Source organism: Polypterus senegalus, chromosome 13 (genome assembly GCF_016835505.1).
Source record: "Polypterus senegalus isolate Bchr_013 chromosome 13, ASM1683550v1, whole genome shotgun sequence".
In the NCBI taxonomy this organism is placed as follows: Eukaryota; Metazoa; Chordata; class Cladistia; order Polypteriformes; family Polypteridae; genus Polypterus; species Polypterus senegalus.
The window spans coordinates 33,414,448-33,441,244 of record NC_053166.1 but is presented as its reverse complement, the minus strand read 5'-3'; the positions used below and the strand labels follow the sequence as shown (position 1 = coordinate 33,441,244).

General features: G+C 39.2%; 1 long non-coding RNA gene across 1 annotated transcript in view; it reads left to right on the top strand.

The window, feature by feature from the left end:
• The first annotated feature begins 585 nt into the window (after window positions 1–585).
• LOC120543190 overlaps window positions 586–26,797 on the top strand; it is a 179,920-nt gene continuing 153,708 nt past the window's right edge. Inside the window, exon 1 of the long non-coding RNA XR_005636303.1 lies at window positions 586–707. This is a non-coding gene — a long non-coding RNA (uncharacterized LOC120543190). The remainder of the gene's footprint in view (window positions 708–26,797) is intronic.

The window sequence follows — 26,797 nt, the reverse complement described above, 5'->3', positions numbered from 1 at the left end:
TATATTAGTAACTGATTATTCTATCTGGTTAGCATTTTGCACTGGTTCTGTAACAAATTACAGTTATGACCCTGCATATTGTTTTTTTTTATTACCATTAAGTACAACTTCTCTGTTTGATTAGCAATAGGTAGCACTTCTGCATTTGAGCAGTAGATAGAAGTGGTTCTGTATTTGATACTTGCTAGGCAGTGCTTAATATTTGCTTAGTAGTATTTATTGATAGTAATGTGTCCTGGATTTGTGTCAGATTAGCAGTAATCACCAGTTTTCTGTTTGATATGAATTAAGTACTGATTCTGTATCTAGTTAGCATTAATCACTTGCTTCGTATTCTCTTTGTGATTAGCATTAGAAAATGGTTCTGTGTCCAAATGGCAATAAATAATAATGCAATAAATCTGTCTAGATATAGTTAACTACTGTTTCCTTGCCTGGGTCTTTTCAGGTAATTATTATTATTATCATTAAAAATGGGTTCTCTTTGTGAGAGTTTTTACAATGACTGCTTATACTGTATGTTTTATTATCTATTATTCACTTCTTCTTTGTATCAATAATACACAGTAATTTTAATCTAGATACTATTGGAAACTGTTCCTGTATGAAATCCTTCTTGAACACCAGTTCCTTGGCTTTAACTTTAGTCATCTGTTTGGTGTGTCATTACCATGATGGACTAGTTCTGTGTCTGCTCATCATGACAGGTCAGTCACTGTTCTCTACTGGTTCTATGTCAAATTACCTTTAATCTCTGTCTTCTGTATGTGTAAGCACTGTTAATTTTTTATGTTGGATTAACATAAGGTACAATTTTTCTTTTATTATCACTTGACACTCTTTCTATATTTGGTTAGCATCAGGTACTGCTCATGTATCTACTGCAACTATCATTAAGCAGTTTGAAATGATAATTTTGTTAGCATCAATTACTTTTTCTCTGTTTAATTATCATCTAAGTACTAGATCCATTTGTGAGGCTTTATTACTCTAGTACTGTAATTCTTCAGACCATGTTTACAGAATTGGAGTTAGAGTTGCTCAGATAACCAAAGGTAATGCCAGTACATTACAAGGAGAACAAACTAAATAAATTGCGAGCTTAAGTAGATCCTTCAAAAAATAATATATAGTTCTGTAAAGCATATTCAAATCTTTGAGATCAGTCTAAAAAATTGAGATCATTGTTTTCAGCATCAGATCTTCAAGCTCACTGCAGTGATGGATTTATTAATCAATCATTTTTTATATAATGCCTTTCTTCCATAGTTTGTTTTATTTCAAAATCCTTAAAGGACATAAGCTCATACAACCTTTTAGAGCACATCTTAATTATAGAGGCATCTACTTATAGCTTTTTCATCCATTCCTGGAGCACTGAATCTTTCCTACGGTGCAGACTTTCCTTTAAAACCGAAAAAACCTGCTTTAAGTTTACCTTTTTGAAAAAGTTAATCTTTTCCAATTTTCTCATTGTTCTAGTTCTCATTTCTCAGCAATCTCAGATATTCAATAGTCAAACCTTTAGGGAATTGCAGGTCACAATGCTGTACAGCAGAAAAATGAATACACTATATTTAACAATATTCTAAATGTAGCCATCAATTTTTGTCTTTGTGTTTGCAGCCAGATAGTCTTAACAATATGTGTCCTACAAAATAAGAAAAGAGAAATAGTTGACTGACAATTTTATATCGATTCTGTTTATGCTTAGCATTTAGTACTGGTTCGGCATGTGGTGAGCATTGTAACTAGTTTTGAATCATCTTATTAACATTAGGTACTATTTAATAAATTAATCAATACAAATTGATTAATTGGTAAACATGGGAATATCTTTCACTGTGGTGTTCAGCTATAAATCATGGTCATGTGAACTTCCTACCACATTCCAAAAACAAACTGCCCTGTCGCTTAGCAGTTCTAACTATGGGTTGGTGCCCTCTAATCAACTGGCATTCTGTCAAGGGCAGGTTTCTATCTTGCACCTTTTCTCAGTATAGACTCCACCTTCCTATAAACACCAGCAGGATAAAACAGATTTAAAAATGAATATATGATTTAACAATTAATTTTTCATATCATATTGTGCTTTGTTTGTGTTCCTTTGCTTTTGTATATTTGCTTAACAGTATCACAAGCAACATTTCCTTATTATTCTGCCTGTGTAAGGACATCTCACTTTTTGTAAAGGTTTCTGCAAACTGCATTGCTGGTGTAGTTTTAACGCCAAGGATGATCCCAGTGACACTGAAATTAAATCACTTCCAGCTGCAAAAAAAAAAGAAAAAATAGTGATCTGGAAGGAACCAGGGTTGAAGTTCTGTTTGTTGATGGCTTCTGTTTCCCCCTGCCATACCTCATTAATCACAGCCCCTTCTGCTGCCAAGCATCCATCTGCAGGCACACACTGTGTCCCTACCTGGGAGTGTCTGTTGTTCTTTAAATAAAACAAAGCTGGCTGATCTTTTGAGCTCTCAAGCTGGAATGCTTGACTTCTGCCAATAAGCACTCCCTGTCATGCTGATGCACTTGGCTATTTTCCTTGTGAAGCTATAATAGGAATCAGCATGGCAGGAACTGGGCTTCCCTTTTTGCTCATAGCTGAGTGGGATGCCGATTGGCTTTGGTGTACAGGGAATCCCCTGACAATGTTGTCAGGTTAATCAGTTAGTATTTACATATTGTAACACAATTGAGTTGTTCAGGATAAATGCCTGTTAAAAACAATGATTTGGCACAAATTGTTTATCTGAAAGTGTGCAAAGTGCTCATGTTATAAAGCACTCAAAATCCCAATTAAGCTAAGGGGAAGAACTGTAGCAAAGTTAAAGCTTACAAGTGACAAGCACAGGCTAATCCAGAACACAATGGCAGGCACAACAAAATCATTTTATTGTGATTTACTTTATTCATTCTCATTATGGGATATATAAATGCAAAATCTACCTCACAACTATTCTGTTCTAGGCATAGATCATGATAGCAGCTTTTGGCATCAAGTATGAGAATAGATTACGCTTGTATTTCACTGCTACACCTCTGATGCTATAAGGCACCCATATCTAAAGTCTCTGTAGTAATAAAGCAACTCACCCACATACAGTATAGGCTTATACAAACATAATTAGTATAGATGTGGAATGACAGTTAAAATTGATGTGACTGTAAGAAAAAGTGTAAACATAGTAACCCTGGATATCCATCCACTTTCCACAGCATCTTTTCATAGTAAGGTTCCTTGTGAGTTGGAGTCAATTTCAGTGATATGGAAATACTGAAAGTCAACAATTTATAAACAATTCTGGAAGCAAGTAAATTAGAGTTAATATCAAACATATTAATATTATTGTTTTAATTGTTTCCTCACATATTTCCAGAGTGAAACACATCTAAATTCATGTCCTCTGCTCACTATTTCACCTGTTCTTGACACCTGCTGATAAAACCTTTCCTTACTAATTGCTTCCATTAATTTTCTCATGATGTACGTTTAGCTTACCAAGCTATATAGGGTGGTCCAGATCTAATTATGCAATTTTCATTATGCTATAACTTATTAAGTTTATTACATAGAAAATCACCTGAAAAATCCTAGACCATCGAAAAGTGTGCGAATTGACAACATGAAGAATCGTCTTCGCGCCGAACTGGAATCGTCCCCGCATAAATCAAAGTCATCCAGACGATCTGGATCTGCATAATTAGATCTGGACCACCCTGTACTTTGTTCGGCTTGATCACCTTTTATTTAATAGGACAACATTTACTACCTTCCAATCTGTGGGATATTCCCAGTGTGCAGTCATTTTTAAAAAATATTTGTGTTTATATACCCTATGTTCGCACTTGCCTCCTAAAGTAAATATTATCTGATTTTGGCTATTTGTTTGATTTCAGTCTTTATAATCCAAGTAGAACTTGTCTTTTTACAATTTTCAAATTAATTCTGGGAGGTCAGCAACTTTTTGATATGTGTAAAATTGGAATTTAGAGCATTTCCTATTTCACTGTCTGTACTGTACATTTTAGTTTGGTCTCAACATTCCTAATATAGTTCATTTCCTCCTTGACTATTGCTTTACTACTAAAATACAGAAAGGATTTCTTTAGGCCATCTTCTACATTTTCTGCGGTATTTTTATCCAAATGTCTTTTAGCTTTTCTAATATCCTTTACAATCATTGTTCTCATGCTATCGAGAGCCCTGTGGTTAGTGCTAGGCTTCATTGTCTGACATGCTTTTACAACTACCTTTTTTGTCTTTTTATTTATCCACAATGGATTTCTCTTTCATTTTTTAGTGCTTCTAAATTTCTTGATGAACTTCCATATTATCTTTGTAACCATAAAAGTGAAAAATGCAAGCAAGAGAAGCTAAAAGTCACTTAACTTTGAGTATCAAGAGATTAATGGAAGAGGAAAGGAATTCCCTAAGCGTGGCTCTGTAAGGCATTATGAATTCAGTGAATAAATGTGTACTTAATCTGTACTGAAAATAATAAATCTAGACAAGTTTCTCCTCTTGTTCGTACTTTAGACATACTGTGTACAAAGTTTTTTGTTTTCTGATTTTGTAAGTGAGCTCGATGAAGGTCAGCAAAATATGAGGGGGAGTCAAGCTAAAGTTAGAAAGTGGGATTTATTAGAAAATGGAACGAACCTTAACAAAACTGATAATGTCATTTCTCAGTGTAGTCTCCACCCTTCTCAATGCATTTGCGCCACCTGCCTGGAAGTGCAGAATAAAAGGTTTTGTCTTGTCCTTGCAACCACTCTTGCACTCGAGTTATTGTCGAATACTACATGCCAAAGGGTACTACAGTCATTAGTGCAAGTTACTGTGACTTGTTGGAGACCAATGTGAAGCCTGCTATTCAATCCAGTCGGCGGGGACTGCTCTCTCAAGGAGTCCATTTGCTGCAAGACAGTGCCCACCCACCCTCACACTGCTAAGAACACTAAGGCTTGTCTGAAGAAACTGAAGTTTAAGGTATTGCCACATCCTCCTTATTCACCAGATTTGGCACCGTGTGATTTCCGCCTTTTTGGACCACTAAAAAAACATCTGGGTGGTCGTTGATTCAAGATAGATAATGACTTGAAGAAAGTGGTGCACAAGTGGTTGCGAGGACAAGACAGAACCTTTTATTCTGCTGGAATCCAGGCACTTACAGGCAGGGTGGAGACTACATTGAGAAATTACATTCTTAGCTTTGTTAAGGTTCGTTCCATTTTCTGAAAAATCCCATATTCCAAATTTAGATTTACTCCCCCTCATATATATATATGTATCTATACTAATAAAAGGCAAAGCCCTCACTGACTCACTCACTCACTCCCTCATCACTACTTCTCCAACTTCCCGTGTAGGTAGAAGGCTGAAATTTGGCAGGCTTATTCCTTACTGCTTACTTACAAAAGTTAAGCAGGTTTCATTTCGAAATTCTACACATAACGGTCGACAACGTCCGCCATGTTGAACTTTCTTATTTATGGCCCAATCTTACGAAATTTGGTAGGCGGCTTTCCTGCGCTACCCGAAACCGATGTACGTACTTATTTCAATGGTATGACGCCACTGTCGGCCGCCATATTGAACTTTCCAACGTCACTAATTCTCCAACTTCCCGTGTAGGTAGAAGGCTGAAATTTGGCAGGCTCATTCCTTACAGCTTACTTACAAAAGTTAAGCAGGTTTCATTTCGAAATTCTACGCATAACAGTCAACAACGTCCGCCATGTTGAACTTTCTTATTCATGGCCCCATCTTCACGAAATTTGGTAGGCGGCTTCCCTGCGCTAACCGAAACCAATGTATGTACTTATTTCGGTGGTATGACGCCACTGTCAGCTGACATATTGAACTTTCCAATGTCACTAATTCTCCAACTTCCCGTGTAGGTAGATGGCTGAAATTTGGTACTTATTTTGGTGGTATGATGCCACTGTCGGCCGCCATATTGAACTTTTCAATGGTCTTTGTTACTTATGGGCCCATCTTCAAGAAATTTGGTACGCGGGTTCCCAACGCTAACTGAATCCTACTTACGTACATATATACGTCCATAGCCTGCAGCTCGGTCACCATGTGAGGTGGCGTTGGGTCCCCCATCCCAACGCCTCCCACGTTGTTGGCTGCCTGCCTATATTAGGCCGTCTGTCGCTCCAGTCTCTACATTCCCTTCCTTGCTTCGCCACGGGATTCACGTTTCCCTGCTGATAACTACAGCCTTTTTATTTAATCCACGGCTTCTCTGCTGTTTTATTGTTCATTTATTACGATTATAGTTATTGTGTAGGTATTTTAGACTTACTTTACATTGTTCAGGTACCCATTTCCTTTATCATTCCAACCGTACCCCCATTAACATGTCTATCGAGGTGATCACCATCGATCAAAGAACTGTCACTTACCGAGTGGTTTCCATGCCCAGAGATGGGACCTATCTTTTCCATTCTCTTTGTTACATATTACACGGCCATATCAGGCTCACTCTTGATATCCAGAGGAACATTGTGTCTTATGTATTGAATGACTGGGACAGGTTCAAGGTGTGGACTGATGACGGTACAGGAGATAATTATACTACACAGGAGCTCTATAAGAGTGAAATGCTTAAGCCCTTCACCTATGCATCTGCATGTGAGTTGATGGCTGCCACTGAATTGTTCGGTTGTCACTTTCAAGTGTACCGAAATGGCCAAATATTTTACACCTTTTGACAACCGCCAATGCCTCTTAAACATCTTAGATTGACAGGTGATGATTTCAGTAATGGACACTTTGATGTTTATGAATGTTTAAACTCTCAAAAGCTGGATGTGAAGTTATCGATGAAACCGGTTCTATACTTACAACGCTTGACAGATGCTGAATGTCTCTTCAACACAAGTCCTACAAATACTGTCATAATTGAAACAAACCATGAAACTCAAACCGATTATGACAGCAGCAATCCAAGCTGTGAGATTTGAAACAAGATTACTGTTCACATGGCCAACTGTACGTTGCATGCTCAAGAATAAGCTCAGCACTCAGCTTGGTCATATTACAACCGGAGGGCCGAACTGACAATGTGGTATACAAAGAGATCCTTAACAAATAATTATTGGTATATTTTCCCTCAGTTTAAAAAGGTTTAATTTTCTTCTTAATAACAATTTTAAGGCAGTACTTCGTCGCTGCGAAGCACGGGTATTTTGCTAGTACTATAATAGTTTTTAAAGATATTCATGTATCATGAGCTGTTTTTGAAAATGAGAAATAACTGATTTGTAATGACTTTTTCTGTGAACAAAATGTTTAGAGGTCTGATTCTCTTTGTGCATTAGCATATGATAACACCATCCATCCAGTTTCTAAACTGCTTATTCAGTTTATAGTTATAGGACACTAAAGTAGAAATTAACCAAGCATATGAAACCAGTGTACAGCAGAGCATTTTCATGCACACAGTGGCACTGTGAACTTAGAATCAGCAATTGATGTTACCTACATCCCTGGGAAATGCTACACAGACACAGAGAGAAGATGTAGATAACCCTACACAGTCAGTGACCAAGCACAGGATTTGAACTAGGAACCTTTTAGTTTAGAGGCAGCAGCACTAACTGTAACACCCTTTTTAATTCTGATAGAGAACATTATTTAGAAAGTTGATAAGGTAATATGATCTTTTGATGTGTCATAGTTATTGTACAAGTGTTGAAAAGGCTGGTTTTGTGGATCCTGACACACCTATCCACTCTATATTTGCAGTTCTGCTCAGAAACTGAAAAATTCATCTTTTTTAAATAACTTTTTTTTAAATCAAGCAGACTCAGCTCTGTAGAGAAGCTGTACCCTCTGTGGAGCTGTTAATGCTGTAATTTGAGTATTGTAATAAAAATTAATCTTTTTAAAAAGTCTATAAACTAATGGTCAAAGACACGTAAAAAACAACAATGAAGATTTCTGTTAGATGAACACAGTGCCATGTGAGCTGGAATAGACAAAATCCCTAAAGGTATCAAATTAAAAAAAACACCAAAGAGAGCTTGTGACATCTTATATGAAAATGTAGTGTAACAAAATTTGGCCTAATTGTCATCCAGACTAGGTAACTTTCTAAGCAGCTTTATTTCTTAGTTAAACAGTTATTAATTCAATTTTTGCATTTTGGTTCAGTTGATAATATGTGTATTAATCTTCTGCAATCTTCTTATTAGGCAAGCAGTGTGACCTAGTGTGTAAAGTAATGGAATGAAAGAACAAGAATGTTTGTTTTATCCCCGTAAATGAGTAGGAGACTAATTTTAGTAAGTTACTTCATCTATAATTGCTCACACTTTTAAGAAATATAAAATTGTGTGTTGCCTTTGTAATTTGCAGCTTGATTTGGATGAACCTTTCTTAAGATAACATATTTATCTGCTTAATCAAATTAAATATTGCAACACAGAGGTTTTTCCTGTAAGCTTTGAGTACAAGGCAGGAACCAACCCTACATAGGCTCCAGTCCATCACAATGTCTTCTCATACATAGTCAGTGCTATTTTATAATCACTAGGTATCTCAAAAAGCAGTGCAGGAGGAAATCCAGATCACCCATGAAAGAATCCATGTAGGCATAGACCTGCTGTTCAGAACTCATAGAAACATCAACCAGGTATAAAATTTGAATACAGGATGCTGATTCTTTGAGGCAGTCTTATTCGTTGTGCCATCTGTAAAAGAAGATATCCATTCATCAACTTAACTTATTTCAGTGTCTTTAAAATGTGGAAGGAAAACTGGAGTACCTGAGAAATTATCCATGTAGGGATAGGGATACACACATATTCCACATAGATATTAATTCAAGCCTTGTCTTCTGGAGGTGTGAGGCAGCAGTGCTAACCACTGCACCACTTTAAGAATAAATTCACTGAATTGAGTTTAGCAATTTTCAGCTTACAGCATGCACTTTTCTATTGGGGGCAACTGAGGATACCTTTTATTTAATTTACATAATGTTTCCTAATAAAACACTTCAACATTATTTGAAAGACACATGTGTACCTTCATTGTGCACAAGAGATTCAGATCAAACTAATATCTGGTCATCATTCTTTCAGCTTCTCTTGGTCAAGGTTAATGTTGAACCTGCCTTGAAAGAGACACCACTGGCAGTTACCTGAAAACATTCACATTACCATACCATCAATGTAAATACTGTTAGCCAAGAGAAGCAATCATTCTACGGATGTTAACTTTGTATGGCTACTGTATATATATATTCTGTAATTATAAAAATAATCAATGCAGTAACTCAGAGTAATTCCATCTGTTACATGAGTTTGGTTAAAATAAATGGATTATTGAGTGGTTTTCCAGGAGATATGAAGTATTTTCCATTGGTCTAATCATTTAAGTAAAAATGTTGAAGAAGCACTGTTTACTAAGACATTAAAAATGAAAGCATTATGAATAAGTGTGTACTAAGTATATTCTGTTATCTGTGAAACTGAATAAACTTACTAAATGCAATATTCTTGAATGGCTAGGATGTCACAAAAGTGGGAGTGAAATGACAGAATGAATCATCTAATAATATCCTTTCCCTCAGTAGGGAAATCTCAAAATCAGTAGGTCATTTGGCATGGCACTGCCGTAAGTAGCATAGTAGCTTCTATACATCCACCTGCAAAATATGAGCTGCTGCCAATTTTAATTTACGTCAAACAAAAAGTAAAAACAAGAGTCATGCTTCAGGCTCACAAAAAACTTCACAAGGAGGATATTTTTCAATGTCTTTTCATGGTATGCACCACAGTCATTCATATTAAGATGTTATTCATAAAAATAAAAAAGCTTCCAGAAAAGACTTACGCATTACAGCGTGACCTGAATGCTAAAAGTTGAATTCATTTCGTTTTCAATGGGAAACAGACTTTCCCATGTGCTGCTGACTTTTTTTTTAGACAGTTATTTCTTCTGTGTTAATTTCCAGAATGCAGATGATTCATTTGCCATTAGAAGGGAGCTGCAGTCAGAAAAGCTTGAGTTCAGCCGTGGCAAGAACAGAGCCAACATGATTTTGTGAATGTTGCTGTACTCATTTTAGAATAAGTACTATTCGTCATTCTCCTTCACACAGTCACCAGAAGATCAACAGTGCTCAAATTGTTTTCTTCATGGCCTCTTTCAATGCAAGGTCTGTCATTCCCATGCTTTTTGCCATGAGGGAACTCCTTGTGTGCTTGTATCATTTGGCATTTCCTTGTCCTGTATTGCTCATCTGTAATTAAGCATTGATAACATTAAATAGGAGTAATATGTTGAGATGCACAAATTCTACTCTATGAAAAATTTTTATTTACTCACTATTCTTTCATAAAAAAAGTCTATTGTATATAGTGCTATTCTAAGGCAACATTGTATAAGTACAAATAATTCTCATACAGCACATTCAGAAATATTACCGAATATCAGTTCCTTTGCTTAAATTCTAAACCGTAAGGTTCCAGCTTTTTGCCCCTGACAAGTACCACATTTCCACTTCTTATCCAGCTACCCTTTCCCTTTCTAAAACTTACAATTTCCAGGATTTTAGAGAGCATGCATCTTAGACTATTTGGGAATTCAAAGTAGGTCCTGTATGGGTTTCTGACTGGGTTCTGTCATGGACATTTGCCCCTTCCAGGGTGGTGTCATGTTTTAGCTCACTTTCAATCCTTTAATAAAAGAAATGATCAGAAATTAACAAAGAACACAATTTCCACCTTAGCATGGTAAACACATATAGAGTATAAGATCATATAAACAATGCCAGTTACTAACAGTATGTTGATGGTAAGAATCACCGGTTCAGAGTAGATCTTCCTAACCTTTTTACAGGTTTTTATCTGATCTGTCAAATAGAGGGAACATTGAATATTATAGTCTTATTTTTTCAGTATTAAAAGCAGTGTTGTGGTAACAGTAAGATTACAGTTAGAGTAGGTCTGCACCAGGGATCTTCTTTAAGTTCTTACCTTTTCAATCTGGTTATGGATGTGTTGAATTATAAGATAAAAAAAATCCCCTAGGATTAAAGTTAAATAGGAAAAGGACAGAATATATGAGGTTTAATGATGATCAGGATTTAGGAGTTAACCTGCTGGGAGAGAGAGAGAGAGAGAGAGGTTGTAAAAAAGTGGATAAACTTAAATATCTAGGATCAGTAGTAACCCAATATGGCAAGTTAGATGTAGAGATAACCCAAAGAGTACAGTGTGGATGAAGCAATTAGAAGAAGGTATCGGGAGTATTGTATGATTGTACAGTATAGTTAAGGCAAAGGTTAAAGGTAAGGTTTTAAGACTAAGATAAGAAGGCAATGATATATGGAGCTGAGACATGGGCAGTATAAGTAGCGCAGGTAAAGAAGTTAGATGTGGCACAAATGAAAATACTGAGATGGATGTGTGGAATTACAAAAAAGGACAGAGTAAGAAATGAGCCAATCAAAGGTGGGAGTGATATTTAGGAAAGTAGGTTGAAGTGGTATGGATATATGATGAGGAGAGACAATGAATATGTGGGAAAAAGATTGATGGGAATGGAAGTACAGGGGACAAGAAAGTGAGGGAGGCCAAAGCAGAGGGGGATGGATAATGTAAAAGAAGAAATAAAGTAAAAAAGTTTGAATGATGAGGAGATGCAAGACCAAGCTGTATGGAGAAGGTTGGTCAAGCACACAGAAGTGAGAAAAGAAGAAGAAAGGTTTTCTATGTAATGGGCTATGTGATGCTCTATACCATAAAATATGTAATTGAAAATAAGCCAGTAATGTAGTTTAAGTTATATTTTTTACCTTAACCAATAAGAGCAATGTAGAAATCCTCCTATTATTTACAATAACACCTGCATTTATATCTCATGGAAAAAGAAATTCATTAGTACAAATCATGGTCCATGAAATAATTTAAATCAATTCATTCATTTATCATATCCAGCAGAAACTACAATATGCTGTTTCTCAAGCAATGTTTTTTTGGTAATAAATTAATTTTATAACAAGTTTGTACCAAAACCTGTATGAATTGCTCCACTTCTGTACCTTGTGGTTCCTAACCAAAGTTAAAAAAGCACTTTTATAGTGCTGAATGGTGATGTCATTACACCATTTGTATATTACATAGTTTTTTAATTCTTTAACTATTAACAGAATTCATTTGGAAGACTGTGCAGACTAATTCCAAGACTGCTGGCCAATATTCAATAACTTTTGCCATACCTCCTAGGTTCTATCAAGGATTATTGCATCACTGTATTTAAGTACTTCAGCACAGCACACAAACTGTTGAACACTGCTAGATTTCTTTAAAACTTGCCTACTGTAAGTTATCCCTTTCCTGCTCCAGAAAGGAAATGTGAAATGTTAAACTTCAGCATCTTACAAAAATAATTGTGACTTTAGTACTATAGATAATGTGCAAAGTTAAAAATGATTAAAATCTATCAGGCAAAGAATGGTATAAATGATTTCACTATATTCATGCCGTAGCATGTGCAGTAGGTGTTTGTACTGTGCATTATCAACAGCCATGTACTTTAGCAAGTGTTTAGCTGTTCATTATAGTGCAAGATACAACAGCTAGGAATCTAGAAGTACAAGCTTGCATCTGTGGTTGGATGATAGCAACATTAGGCCTAAATGTAGGACTTTATGTAGAAGTATATAAGCCTAACATACACTACAAAATTCAAAATAACATTCAGAGCTTAATAAAATATTCCCTGGCAAGAAGAAGATAGATTTGAAACTTAACATCTCCGTAGGAAAGCAGAGTATACCAGATAAAACAAGACCAAATAAAATGTACTGCTTCTTTAGCATATAATATTTACTACCAAAATATATGTGTATTTATATACACTGGAGTATAATGAAGTAGATAAAATAGTTGTGTAGGTGGACATGGTTCTTGCTTGGCAATGAAGATTTTAAGAGTTTAAAAATGATGTGTCCAGGTGCAGGGCAAGGACAAAAAATTAACCCACACACTCACACTGGAGCAATTTACAATCTCTAATCAGTGAAGAAAGATTTAAGAGGAAACAATGTGGGGAAGAAAGGAATATTAGTGAAGAGAAGGAATATGACAAAATGAAACACACCACACGGTCAAAATTGCCACATGTACTGAATACTGTAAAAGTCATAACTCATATGCTAATCAACTTGCATATCATTGAGAGATGAGTGAGACTTATGAGGTTCAAAGCTTTCAGGTAGAATGTGGGCTCTCTGCTTTCTGCATGTCAATCAACAATAAGGTAGACTTTGTGTCTAATCATTTAAAACAAAATGATAAAGTCTCCCCAGTAACGAGCTACTGAAAGAGCACAAGGTTCTTTGAGGTGTGAGGGTCAGTGTTTTAATCACTGTTAATCATAAATGTAAGTGCTCTTCTTTATCATTTATTGGCATAACTAAAGCTCAAGCGCATGGTGACAAATGTGCTGAGGAATTAGGCTTGCACTGACAAATGTGTACAGCTAGTAAAACCCCCTTGGTAATAATATCTCCATTACATATACAGTATACACACAAAATATGATTTAAATAATGATATATAAGCATAATGTTAATTGTGATTTTACCACTCCAAATATAATTCAATTAATTGGAAATAAATTATTTAAATACTAGACATTAAGCCCGTTACAATAACGGGCGCTAGAACAGTACTGCATAAACATTAGTAAGAATAGTCTATATTAAATGGCAAGGGACCTTGTATGTGACTGTAATATGCGTCACTGTATTGTGTGCCTTTAATTTTCTCTCTCAGTAATACTGGTTTGTATTTCCGTGAAATGCCTGTAATTTTGTCTGACAGTAATACAGTGGAACCTCGGTTCACGACCATAATTCGTTCCAAAACTCTTGTTGTAACCCGATTTGTTTGTGTACCGAAGTAATTTCCCCCATAGGATTGTATGTAAATACAATTAATCCATTCCAGACCGTATGAACTGTATGTAAATATATATTTTTTTAAGTTTTTAAGCACAAATATAGTTAATAATACCATTGAATGCACAGCATAATAGTAAACTGGATGTAAAAACATTGAATAATACTAAGAAAACCTTGAACAACAGAGAAAACTAACACAGCAAGAGTTTGCGCTATAGCCTTACGACCTGCTCGCTAAAAACACTTTTTTTTAATGAGTTTTAAGCACAGGGAAAAAATGAACATTTGAAAAATCCGTAATTTAATAAACAACCAAGAAAAGTAACATTGCAACAATGCACACGCGCGCCTGTGTATGTGTCTCTTTCTCGCGGGCCTGCATGTGTGTGTCTGTCTCTCCCGTGTGTGTCTTTCTTAAGCACACGCCTTTGTGTCTGTGTGTGTGTGTCTCTCTCGCCTGTGCGTGTGTGTGTCTGTCTGTCTCTCTCGCGCACGCCTGTGTGTGTCTCTCTCGTGCCTGTGTGTGTGTGTCTGTCTCACGCACGCCTGTGTGTGTGTCTGTCTTGCGCGCGCCTGTGTGTGTGTGTCTGTCTCGCGCGCGCCTGTGTGTGTGTGTGTGTGTGTGTGTGTCTGTCTCTCGTGTGCCTTTGTGTGTGTGTCTGTCTTGCACGCGCCTTTGTGTGTGTATCTGTCTGTCTTTGTGTGTGTATCTGCCTGTGTGCGTGTATCTGTCTCTCTCTCTGCACAGGGAAAGCACAGGAAGAGATTGAACACGTGCCGTGTGGCCCCGCACATGCGCACTTCACCAGAAGACACACACAAGGACACCTGGACACACAGAGGGGTTTCCTGTGTGTGTGTGTGTGTCTTGTGCGGTCCTGTGTGTGTGTGTGTGTGTCTCACGTGCGCCTGTGTGTGTGTGTGTCTGTCTCGCGCACGCCTTTGTGTGTGTGTCTGTCTCTCGCGCGCCTATGTGTGTGTGTGTCTGTCTCTCTCTCTGCAGAGGGAATGCACAGGAAGAGACTGAACACGTGCTGTGTGGCCCCGCGCATGCGCACTTCACAAGAAGACACACACAAGGACACCTGGACACACAGAGGGGTTTCCTCTGTGTGTGTGTGTCTTGTGCGCGCCTGTGTGTGTGTGTGTGTGTGTCTCACGCGCGCCTGTGTATGTGTCTCACACGCGCCTGTGTGCGTGTGCCTGTTTCGCAGGCGCCTGTGTGTGTGTCTGTCTCATGCACGCCTGTGTGTGTGTCTGTCTCTCTCTCTGCACAGAGAATGCACAGAAAGAGACTGAACACGTGCTGTGTGGCCCTGCGCATGTGCACTTCAACAGAAGAGACACACACGGACACCTGGACGCACACAGGGGTTTTATTAAAGAGGATTTATGTAAAAAATAAGGAAAATGTGACAAAACAAAAAATACATAATATAAGAAGGAAACTTTACACAAATGAAGAGAAAACCAAAAGCATGTAAAAACTGCAAGTGCAGTTTTTAGCACCACATTATGTGCAGTCCCTTGCAAAAAATCTGAAACAGAACTAATGTAACATTATTAACTGTTGCAGGTGGTGGATAATCTAGATGTATCTTGAGGAGAGGAGAAGTATCCCTGCATAATCTACAGGACAAAAATTTTAAGATAACAATATTTTGCATGTAGTAGAATCTTTTTTTCATTTTCTTAAGTATTTACTAAACTAAATGTGTGCACACTTCTCCACTTCTGTTTTCTGCAATGGAAAGAGCAGCCCAGTAGTTGCACATATTTTTCCTGTGTGCATTAGTCACAGCCTGCTTTTGTTGGCACACCATATTCTGTCCTTCTTCACGTGCCCAAAAAGTTCAGCTTACATTTTGCGAGCAACATGTTAAGCAATATTCTCTGGATTCTAATTGAAGTACAATATTTTATTTTAAATGACCAACTGCTTTACAGCCTTGTTCTGAAACTGAGTAGTGTTTGACGTCTGCTGGACATATTTTAACTTGCTTTAGCGAAAGGATATCTGAGCAACAATGGTGAGCAAAGGTTAACTATGTGACTCTGAACAAGTCACCTAATGGGTTAAATTTGTTATATATTTTTCTCTGTACATGTAAAGAACATGAACTCATTGCGGCATGCTATATTAACGCTAAAAACTGACAGACCACTCAAAACATATCTCAGACATTTGGAGAGGATGTCTCATGATAGCGGACTTGCTCAAGTGCATGAAAGGAGCTGTAGAAGAGGTAACATTTAAATGATTATAGAAATTCTGCCTTTGATATTTTAAGCAGCAACTGTGGTACATTTTCTAATAAATTGTGTTTGGGTTGCATTTCAAACTGAAAATTTATTTCCAGATAAGGTTGTCAAAACGGGAGATGTCACCAGGTGATTCAGGATTTTCAGAAAAAAAATACTATAGGAATCAATATAACATTCATCAAATCTGAACAGATTCTGTCATTCACCATGACATTAAATTGCATTTTTGCTATTGAGCCAGACAAAGATTAGACAGAAAACATTTCTTTTTAGGTATTAGTATTGAAAAGGAGAAACCCTGACTGTTTTAAAGTATCTTGATGCTATATATATTTTTCAAAGAAAAATAAAACAAAAATCTGAATTCAGGATACAAGCCTGATTTGCAGACATTTGGTAATCAGCAAACAATACCACCCACACTTATTACAAATCAACACTCTTTCAGTGTTGCACAAACAATGAATTACAATAACTTGCATAAGTCAAATATCTAAAGCTATTGTAAAATCCCACTATAGTTTACGTAAGAAAATGAATGAGACCACCTACAGAGAATGAGTAGACAATAGGATCTGTTGGACAAGGACTAGATCACATTTGAAGCTGTTGATCAGTTGTACTGAATGCAATTAATTCATTCAGAATTACTGGGATTGACCCATCAAATTCTGAAAAAAGGTTCCAATAAAAGGGGTCTACAGTCATTACAGAAATATAATATCAGATCTAACAGAGAGGGAACAATGTGGTATTTGTTTAAAAAGTCTGAATATTAGGAAAGACAAATGTATGTAATTTCTGTGGTTAGGGTTGCCTCTGTTTTATCCTGCCTCTCAAAAGGCTATTCACACATACTTTGGTGAATTGTGACGTAAACTACTGACTACTAAGTCATCAAGCAGTCTGCCCCCACCTGTGCCCACATAAATGTAACAGTGTGAGTTCTGTAAGGCATTTCAGCTTTCAAAATGCACTCTAATACTTACCTCATGTATTAGGTTTATATGCAAGTCACAATGACCCCATAACTGATAAGCATCGACTGGGGCACAGTTTTGTCACTTAGACATTGACAGGTTTATTATAATTGGCTCTTTTCTTTTTTAACTATTTGATAATTGATGACATAAAAATTCCATATTAAGAAATCCTGAAACACAGTGCAGCCACAGGAACTTCAGCATGTGCCATGTTTGTCAAAATTAGAAAAACATCATATATTTTTAATTGAGTTTAAATGAAGATGCAGAACCCAAAGTACAAATGGAAAAACATTTATTATAAAGCTATGCCATGCTGAAAATGGTCATAAAATTTGTTTGGGAATGGACTTCTCTACTCCTCCTCATACCGGAAGATGCACAACAAATGACATTTAATTCTTTCTGAAAGGCAGGTCTGATTGTGCTTCTGCAGCTTCAAAATCTATTAAGTTATGCAATGAAATACTGAGATATTTGTGCATTTTCCAAACAAAGATAATCATGTTTTTGTTACATATAAATACAGATATATATTTGATGTATATGAACACACATACTGTGCTTTGTATGTTACTTCCAATGTACTAAATATCAACCTTTCATTACTTTTTCCTGGTACTGTATGTATACTGGTACCCTACTGTTTATGATGTACTTGACTGTCCCATCCTGCATTTAGCCAGAACTCCAGTTTCACATCTGTCAGTCACAGACACACCTTGGACTCCTTTTGTAAATTCTGGGTGCCAATAACTTTTTATATGTTTGAATGGAAAAGGAAACAGATTAGAATATATTGTAGAAGATTAGAACATTTGAGCAATTTTGACAAGAGCTTGCTATTCAGTACAAGAAGCTAATCAATCCTAATTTCTCAAAACTAAAATGAAGTTCAGTTTTGACAGTATGTAAAAGCCTGCTCTTAACTACATCACTTTGAAATGTATTCTATGTGTCTTTATTTGTTGAAGTTAGATACAGAAATCTGTTTCCTCCCTGATGCATGTAGTCTCATAGACAAAGCAGCTTAATGCATTGAAAAGGTGAACCACACTAAAAGCTTGACTTGGTGTTCATTTAAGTAGGTCCTGCAGGGAATAATTTGATAAATAGAAAGTCACAGCTGGTTAAGACTCTGGTTGTAATAGCTTCTCCAGAGAGCATTGTATACGGGTGGTCCCAAGACTTCATATATCCTTCCATAACCATAACAGTTCTATTTTTTTACCTCATGAAATCTTTCTATAAAATTTCATTATAGACAGCATTTCTTGTAAATATTCTGTCCGAGTTTGGCAAGAGTTTGCCTTGTTCAGGACCATCTACAACCTTGACAACAACATCTGGAAAGCTTCTAACTCTTGATAATGCAACATATAACTGACCGTGGCTGAGTACTGGTTCTGGCAAGTAAATGCCAACTTTTTGTAAGGTTTGCTCTTCTGAGTCTCTCTCTTTTAGCGTTTTTCTGACGCTCATTTTCTTTTTCTTCAATCGATCTATTTGTTCGTATTTTTTTTTGTCTTTCAGCCTTTCTTTTGTTGATGTTTACTTGTTGAGCTAACCTTTCTTCCTGGAGATGTTACTTATATAGGATTTGATTGTCTGTGTCCCCGTCCTTGAGCCGTCACCTTAACGTGGTGGAGGGGTTTGCGTGTCCCAATGATCCTAGGAGCTATATTGTCCGGGGCTTTATGCCCCTGGTAGGGCCACCCAAGGCAAACTGGTCCTAGGTGAGGGATGAGACAAAGAATGGTTCCAAACCTCCAATGAAGAATAAAAACTGTGGACGACGTTTTCCCTTGCCTGGACGCGGGTCACCGGGGCCCCCCTCTAGAGCCAGGCCTGGAGGTGGGGCTCGATGGCGAGCGCCTGGTGGCGGGCCTGCACCCATGGGGCTCGGCCGGGCACAGCCCAAGAGGTAGCGTGGGTCCTCCTCCCATGGGCTCACCACCTATGGGAGGGGCCAAGGAGGTTGGGTGCAGTGTGAGTTGGGTGGTGGCGAGGCGGGACCTTGGCGGTCTGATCCTCGGCTACAGAAACTGGCTCTTGGGGCGTGGAATGTCACCTCTCTGAAGGGAAGGAGCCTGAGCTAGTGCGCGAGGTGAGAGGTTCGGCTAGATATAGTCGGACTCACCTCGACGCACAGCTTGGACTCTGGAACCAATCTCCTTGAGAGGGGCTGGACTCTCTACCACCCTGGAGTTGCCCCGGTGAGAGGCCAGCAGGTGTGGGCATACTTATTGCCCCGACTTGGAGCCTGTGCATTGGGGTTTACCCGGTGGGCGAGAGGGTGGCCTCCCTCCGCCGGGTGGGGAAGGGTCCTGACTGTTGTTTGTGCGTATGCGCAACAGCAGTTTGGAGTATCCACCCTTTTTGGAGTCTCTGGAGGGGTTGCTAGAGGGCATACCTTCTGGGGATTCCCTCGTTTTGCTGGGAGACTTCAATGCTCACGTGGGCAATGACAGTGAGACCTGGAAGGGCGTGATTGGGAGGAATGGCCCCGATCTGAACCCAGGGTGTTTTGTTGTTGGACTTCTGTGCCCGCCACGGATTGTCCATAACGAACACCATGTTCAAGCATAAGGGTGTTCATATGTGCACTTGGCACCAGGACACCCTAGGCCTCAGGTCGATGATCGACTTTGTGGTGTGTGCCGGACTTGCGGCCATATGTCTTGGACACTCGGGTGAAGAGAGGGCCAGAGCCGTCAACTGATCACCACCTGGGGGTGAGTTGGCTTCGATGGTGGGGAAGATGCGGTCAGACCTGGTAGGCCCAAGCGTGTTGTGAGGGTCTGCTGGGAACGGCTGGCAGAGTCCCCTGTCAGAAGTAGCTTCAACTCCCACCTCGGCAGAACTTCAACCACGCCCCGAGGGAGGTGGGGACATTGAGTCGAATGGGCCATGTTCCGTGCCTCTATTGTTGAGGCGGCTGACGGAGCTGTGGCCGCAAGGTGGTCGGTGCCTGTCGGCGGCAATCCCCAACCCGTTGGTGGACACGGTGGTGAGGGATGCCGTCAAGCTGAAGAAGGAGTCCTATAGGACTTTTTTGTCCTGTGGGTCTCTGGAGGCAGCTGATAGGTACCGGCAGGCCAAGCGGAATGCGGCTTCGGTTGTTGCTGAGGCAAAACTTCGGGCATGGGAGGAGTTTGAGAGGCCATGGAGAGCGACTTTGGACGGCTTCGAGGAGATTCTGGTCCACCGTCCGGCGTCTCAGGAGGGAAGCAGTGCAGTGTCAACACTGTATATGGTGGGGATGGTGTGCTGCTGACCTGACTCGGACGTTGTGGGTCGGTGGGGGAGTACTTCAAGACCTCCTCAATCCCACTAACATGCCTTCCAATGAGGAAGCAGAGCCTGGGGACTCTGAGGTGGGCTCTCCCATCTCTGGGACTGAAGTCACCGAGGTGGTCAAAAACTCCTTGGTGGCAGGGCCCGGGGTGGATGAGATACCGGAGTTCCTTAAGGCTCTGGATGTTGTAGGACTGTCTTGGTTGACACGTCTCTGCAACATCGCATGGACATCGGGACAGTGCCTCTGGATTGGCAGACCGGGGTGGTGGTCCCCTCTTTAAAAGGGGACGGAGGGTGTGTTCCAACTATAGAGGGATCACACTCCTCAGCCTCCCTGGAAAAGTCTATTCGGGGTTCTGGAGAGGAGGGTCCGTCGGATAGTGAACCTCGGATTCAGGAGGAACAGTGTGGTTTTAGTCCTGGTCGCGAACAGTGGACCAGCTCTCACCCTTAGCAGGATCCTGGAGGGTGCATGGGAGTTTGCCCAACCAGTCTACATGTGTTTTGTGGACTTGGAAAAGGCATTGACCGTGTCCCTCGGGAATCCTGTGGGGGTGCTCGGGAGTATGGGGTACGGACCCCTGATAAGAGCTGTTGGTCCCTGTACAACCGTGTCAGAGCTTGGTCCGCATTGCGGCAGTAAGTCGAGCCCGTTTCCAGTGAGAGTTGGACTCCGCCAGGGCTGCCCTTTGTCACCGATTCTGTTCATAACTTTTATGGACAGAATTTCTAAGCGCAACCAGGGTGTTGAAGGGGTCGGTTTGGTGGACTCAGGATTGGGTCACTGCTTTTGCAGATGATGTTGTCCTGTTTGCTTCATCAGGCCGTGATCTTCAGCTCTCTCTGGATCGGTTCGCAGCTGAGTGTGAAGCGGCTGGGATGAGAATCAGCACCTCCAAATCCAGAGCATGGTCCTCAGCCGGAAAAGGGTGGAGTGCCCTCTCAGGGTTGGGGGAGATCCTGCCCCAAGTGGAGGAGTTCAAGTATCTCGGGGTCTTGTTCACGAGTGAGGGAAGAATGGAGCGTGAGATGACAGGCGGATCGGTGCGGCATCCGCAGTGATGCGGGCTCTGCATCGGTCTGTCGTGGTGAAAAAAGAGCTGACCCGTAAGGCAAAGCTCTCAATTTACCAGTCGATCTACGTTCCTACCGTCACCTATGGTCATGAGCTATGGGTAGTGACCGAAAGAACGAGATCGCCAATACAAGCGGCTGAAATGAGTTTCCTTCGCAGGGTGTCTGGGCTTTCCCTTAAAGATAGGGTGAGGAGCTCAGTCATCCGGGAGGGGCTCAGAGTAGAGCCGCTGCTCCTCCGCATCGAGAGGAGTCAGATGAGGTGGCTCGGGCATCTGATCAGGATGCCTCCTGGATGCCTCCCTGGTGAGGTGTTCCGGGCACGTCCAACCGGGTGGAGGCCCTGGGAAGACCCAGGACACGCTGGAGGGACTATGTCTCCTGGCTGGCCTGGGAGCCTTTGGGATTCTCCGGAAGAGCTGGAAGAAGTGGCCGGGAGAGGGAAGTCTGGGCTTCTCTACTTAAGCTGCTACCCCCGTGACCCGACCTTGGATAAGCGGAAGAGGATGGATGGATGGATGGATTGTCTGTGTCTTTTGTTCTACTTGACATGTCCTTTTTTTTTTGGGTGGCATGTTGTTAGTAGATATTTCCGTAATATTTTCTCTTACAGTAATACTGGCTTGTATGTGGCTGTAATATGCGTCACTGTATTGTGTGCCTTTAATTTTCTCTCGCACTAATACTGGCTTTGATGTCCGTAATATGACTTTAATTTTCTGTCACAACAGTGGGCAATCAGCAGAGTGTCCCCAGCAACTGATTTAATGTGTGGTGTGCAGTTGATAATCGTGCCCGTGGCGTCTCCCCAGCAAGTACTGTGCAGTTCCCCAGCAAGTATTTTAATCTGTGCTGGCGTGTAGCTGATTATTGTATGTGTGGTGTCTCCCCAGCAACGGATTTTATGTCCGCGGCCGCGACTACCCAATCAGCACTCTCCCCAGCAATGATGTCTTTTATTTGCTTATCATACGCTGCCGCGGCAAGGCCATTCACTATGTGCCTAGCTTCCAGTGTGTGGGCGACCAAGGTGCCGTGCGTGCACACTGAGCCAGAAGACACACACACGGACACCTGGACGCACACAGGGCTTTTATTAAAGAGGATGCATGTGTGAAGAGAGATTGTGGAGTCATCTGACTTTAGGCTGGTGTGGGGCCCTGGGCAGCCACCCAATGCCCTGCCCAAACCACAAGTGATAACTTTTGAGTGTTTGAATGTTTGTGGTAAAAGATCACAAAAGATTGTGATTTTCTGAACCTAATATTTAGGTCTACTGAGTTAAAATGTTACAGGATCTTGTTGCTTCCTGTATCATCACCACTAATTTCTAAAAAAAATTTTTCTGTATTCAAAGAGACAAAGTCATTGCTCATGCCAATCTTCTAACACAATTAATTAAGAACAGAATAGAGCAAACATTCTTTGGTCTGTAGGAAAGATACGGCTATGTATCATCTGCATAAGAGTGAAGGCAGATATTATGTTGCTTTCAATATCTCCTCGTGTTAGATTGTAAAATGAAAACAGTAAAGGTCTGAGCTATATCTAGAACTAAACATAATGGAGTACAGTCATCATTTTCCTGAATGTAGTGAAATTGGTTTAATAGATATGAACTAAACTATGCAATGATACTGCCTGTGAGCCCCGATGTGAATTTTCAAGCCTAGGTAACAGAATAGAGTGGTCAATTGTGTCAAAGGCTGCATCTGCGTAAAAGTTGTTAATATGTCATGTAATATATAAGACAAGACAAAGATAAAATGTTGGGGCACATTGAAGGTGAGTCCCATATAATTGATGGAAAAAACAACAAAATATCGAATAAGTCTTTTCAGACTGGAGTAAAATAACAGTTTTACTGTTTTAGGAGCCCCTAAAGAAGAAGCCAGACTGGAATGGGCGGGCCAGGAAACCATGACCCAGAAGTGGTATCAGTAGGACTGCCTGTCATATGATCTGTAGGGGAGAAAGGAGAAGAAACATTAAGCAACAGTGGCAACGCTCAACTTTGGGTGGAATTACCATTAAGCCATTAAGTTCTCTCCCAAGCGCATGTGTCTTGTAGTCATTGACAGCATAAATTAATCCTGTTTATATACTGTGACCACGGCAAAGGCCAGAATGGAACTTCTCATCTGAACTGAGATGAGTAAGGTGAGAATGAAATTGTGGGTAAACTATCTGTCAAAGTAATCAAGAAAGAAAATATAAATTTGAAAATTGAATAAGTATATTTAGATCTAGTTTTGATTTTTTCAATAGTGGACCATTAAGTGATGCTTTTATTGTATTAGAAACTGTGATTGGCCATAATAATCCATCGATCCATCCATCGATAAGGCTAAGGATGACTGCTGCCTGAATAGAGACTGAACTTTTCAGTAGTTTTGTCGGGATTAAGGTCTAAGGGACAGGTAGTATGTTTCTTTTAAGAAGTTCAAGTTATACTTTCCTGTTCTTTTGTAAAGTTAGAACTGCTTAGGAGTTGTGCACAAGGAGAGTCAAGCTTGATGCATTAATAGTAAGTTTGTGATCTTGTATTATTAATTTTATAATCAGGAACTTCATAAATATGTTCTGGTAATGGTTTAGGGATTTTGTATGGCAGTTCAAATATCCCATTTGTCAAATTATCAACTGTTGTAAAGAGTACACAAGGGTTATCTATGCTTTCATCTGTCAATCTATAGTAGTATACAAAGTTGTCCAGAAAATACCTTTTTGTACTGTTTGTTTAACACTCAGTCCATGTAGTTCAGAAAACTTTCAGCTTTAGGTGAGATATGGACATTAGAGCAGTTTTGACAAGAACAGCTGCTCTCCATTTACACCCTAGTTTTTTGTCATTCTAATTTAAGAGTATGAATGCTGTCATCAAAGCAGGCCAAAGTTCTTTTCTGCTACTCCTGCCTGTTGAGAATGGCAGAAGGGGTAAACTGGAGCTTTTATTTTCCTCTTCCCCATTGTCAACTGACCGTGATGATGTTAATGGAGTTTGTTTTGTAATCGTTTGATTATGTTATTTAAATTGGAATTTCTGCATTTTACTGCATGTTCACCTTAATACCTGTAAATATGTTCATTTATGTATATAGCTGGGAACTTGTACTCGGTTAACAGCACTATACAAAAATAAATTGCATCGTTGTAGCAATCACAATTTACAAATCACAAAACAGAGTTGTATTTAAAAGCTTTTTAATCTTACTGATAACCTGACTAATGTAAATCATACCGTATGGTCAATATTATTGAAAAAACTGAAGGCTAGTAACATCTTTAAACTAGGGCCATACAGTGTAAGGAACCATGGCTGATAGTAACAGTTAGTTTAGTTTACCTTTATTGCCCAAAAGTGGAAACTTGTTTTTATCCAGCCAGAAACATGCAAAAATATATTCCTTCCCATAAGGCATGGAAAAAAAATACAAATTAGTGACATGTTTTTATGCATAAAAACAGAATTCTAGAATAGTTCTTTATTTAAAAAAATTTAATTTGGAATCTTTAAAATTTTCATTATAATAGGTATAACACTATTTCTACTTCTATTTGTTTTAAATTTTGGCAGAAGGTAAAATTTGAAAACAATTGTTTAAGCAGTATATCTGGCCCTTTATAGTCTCATCTGCTTTTCTTTTTGTTCCTTTGTTACACAGTTTTTCAATATTAACTCAAGATCAAAATTCATGATTATAAGATGCAATTAATGAAACACAAATAGGTATATTAAGGATTAAGGCCCCAAAGAAAACCCTATTTAATGTCCAGAGATTTGAAAAGGGATGGAAGTGGGCCACTAAACCTCTGACATGATGCACCAGTCTTCATAAGCTCTTCGAGAGCAGAAATAATGCCTCTTGTTAATTAAGAAGCTCTGTCTCCTGCAGAAGCAGATTCCAAAAAGAACACCAATTTCTGTGCTTGTGATGGTTTATGTGTAGGAGGAGGTAGAAGAGGCTGGGCTTGGAGCTCTAGGGCACATAGGAGTTGAAGTGTCATTACAAGTAACTGCTTTTCAGTAGAAATGTCCATAATTTTGCCTTTCAAAAACAGCTGACCTTGAACATACTGTAGCCTCGCATTCCCGGGCCACCTCACACTTCCGGGCCGGACAGACAGACAGACACACTTCCATGCATAGACATTTATATATATCTTAATTCTTCTTCTTTTGGCTGCTCCCATTAGGGGTTGCCATAGTGGAACATCTTTTTCCATAACATATACAGTACATTATATCTTAATTACATATTATTTATTGTTTCTCTGGTTATGTTTCAACATTTTGTTTAGTGTTTATATTGCACTTCTTTTAGCCATGCTATATTTCTAATCATCCATAATTGGATGTGCTTATTAAGAGTAAATTGAATTGAATAGATTAACTGCACAGGCAGTCACACCACCCACCTCTCACCGTTCATGCTAAACATGTTATATTTATCTACTCAAAAAAAACACAGATAATTAAGAAGAAATCAGAAACATTAAAAGAATGTCATATTAGTAACTGGCACTGAAAATCCATCCTGTGTAGTAAAAAATATCAATACATAAAATATTTAATTTGTGCTAGCCTGTGTCTATACCATATCTGATACTATCCAGACATTAAGCATTCTTCTTTTTAAAGATTTCTTTCTGCCAATTTGTTTCTTTTGTTGTTAATCAGCTTAAAAACAGTTATGAAATGGAGAAGGAAGGCTACTTAGTGGCATGGTGGTTACAGCTGCTACATCACAACTCCAAAATCCTGGGTTGAAATCCTGGCTTAGCCACTGTTTTATGGAGATTACATGTTCTCCCTGTGTCTGTGTCAGTTTCTCCCCTGTAGATAGTCTCAGGCCCTGCACAACTCTGATTTGCATTAACAGGCTGAATAAATCAAATAAATGGATGGAAGAGGTATACTTGTTTAGTTTTGAAAGAAGGTAAAAGATATTTAGTCAACATAGTAGCAGTGTGTTTATTGCACGCTTAAAAAAATCTTCTACTGAGGTCACATAGTCAGACAATACCAAGTACAGTACATGTGCAACACCTCAGGAATGCTGTTTGAGTTTTAACTCTGCTTCTGGTGTCCTTAAATACTCTCCAAATACCAGTGTCACTGCAACAGAGAAAAGGTGATTCCAGGATGCTGACCATAATACACCTTTCAGTTACCATCCTTTCAAAGTCTGTGTTTCTTTTGGTCATTTTATTTGCAAGTTTCAAATATGGCTTTTTCAGCTT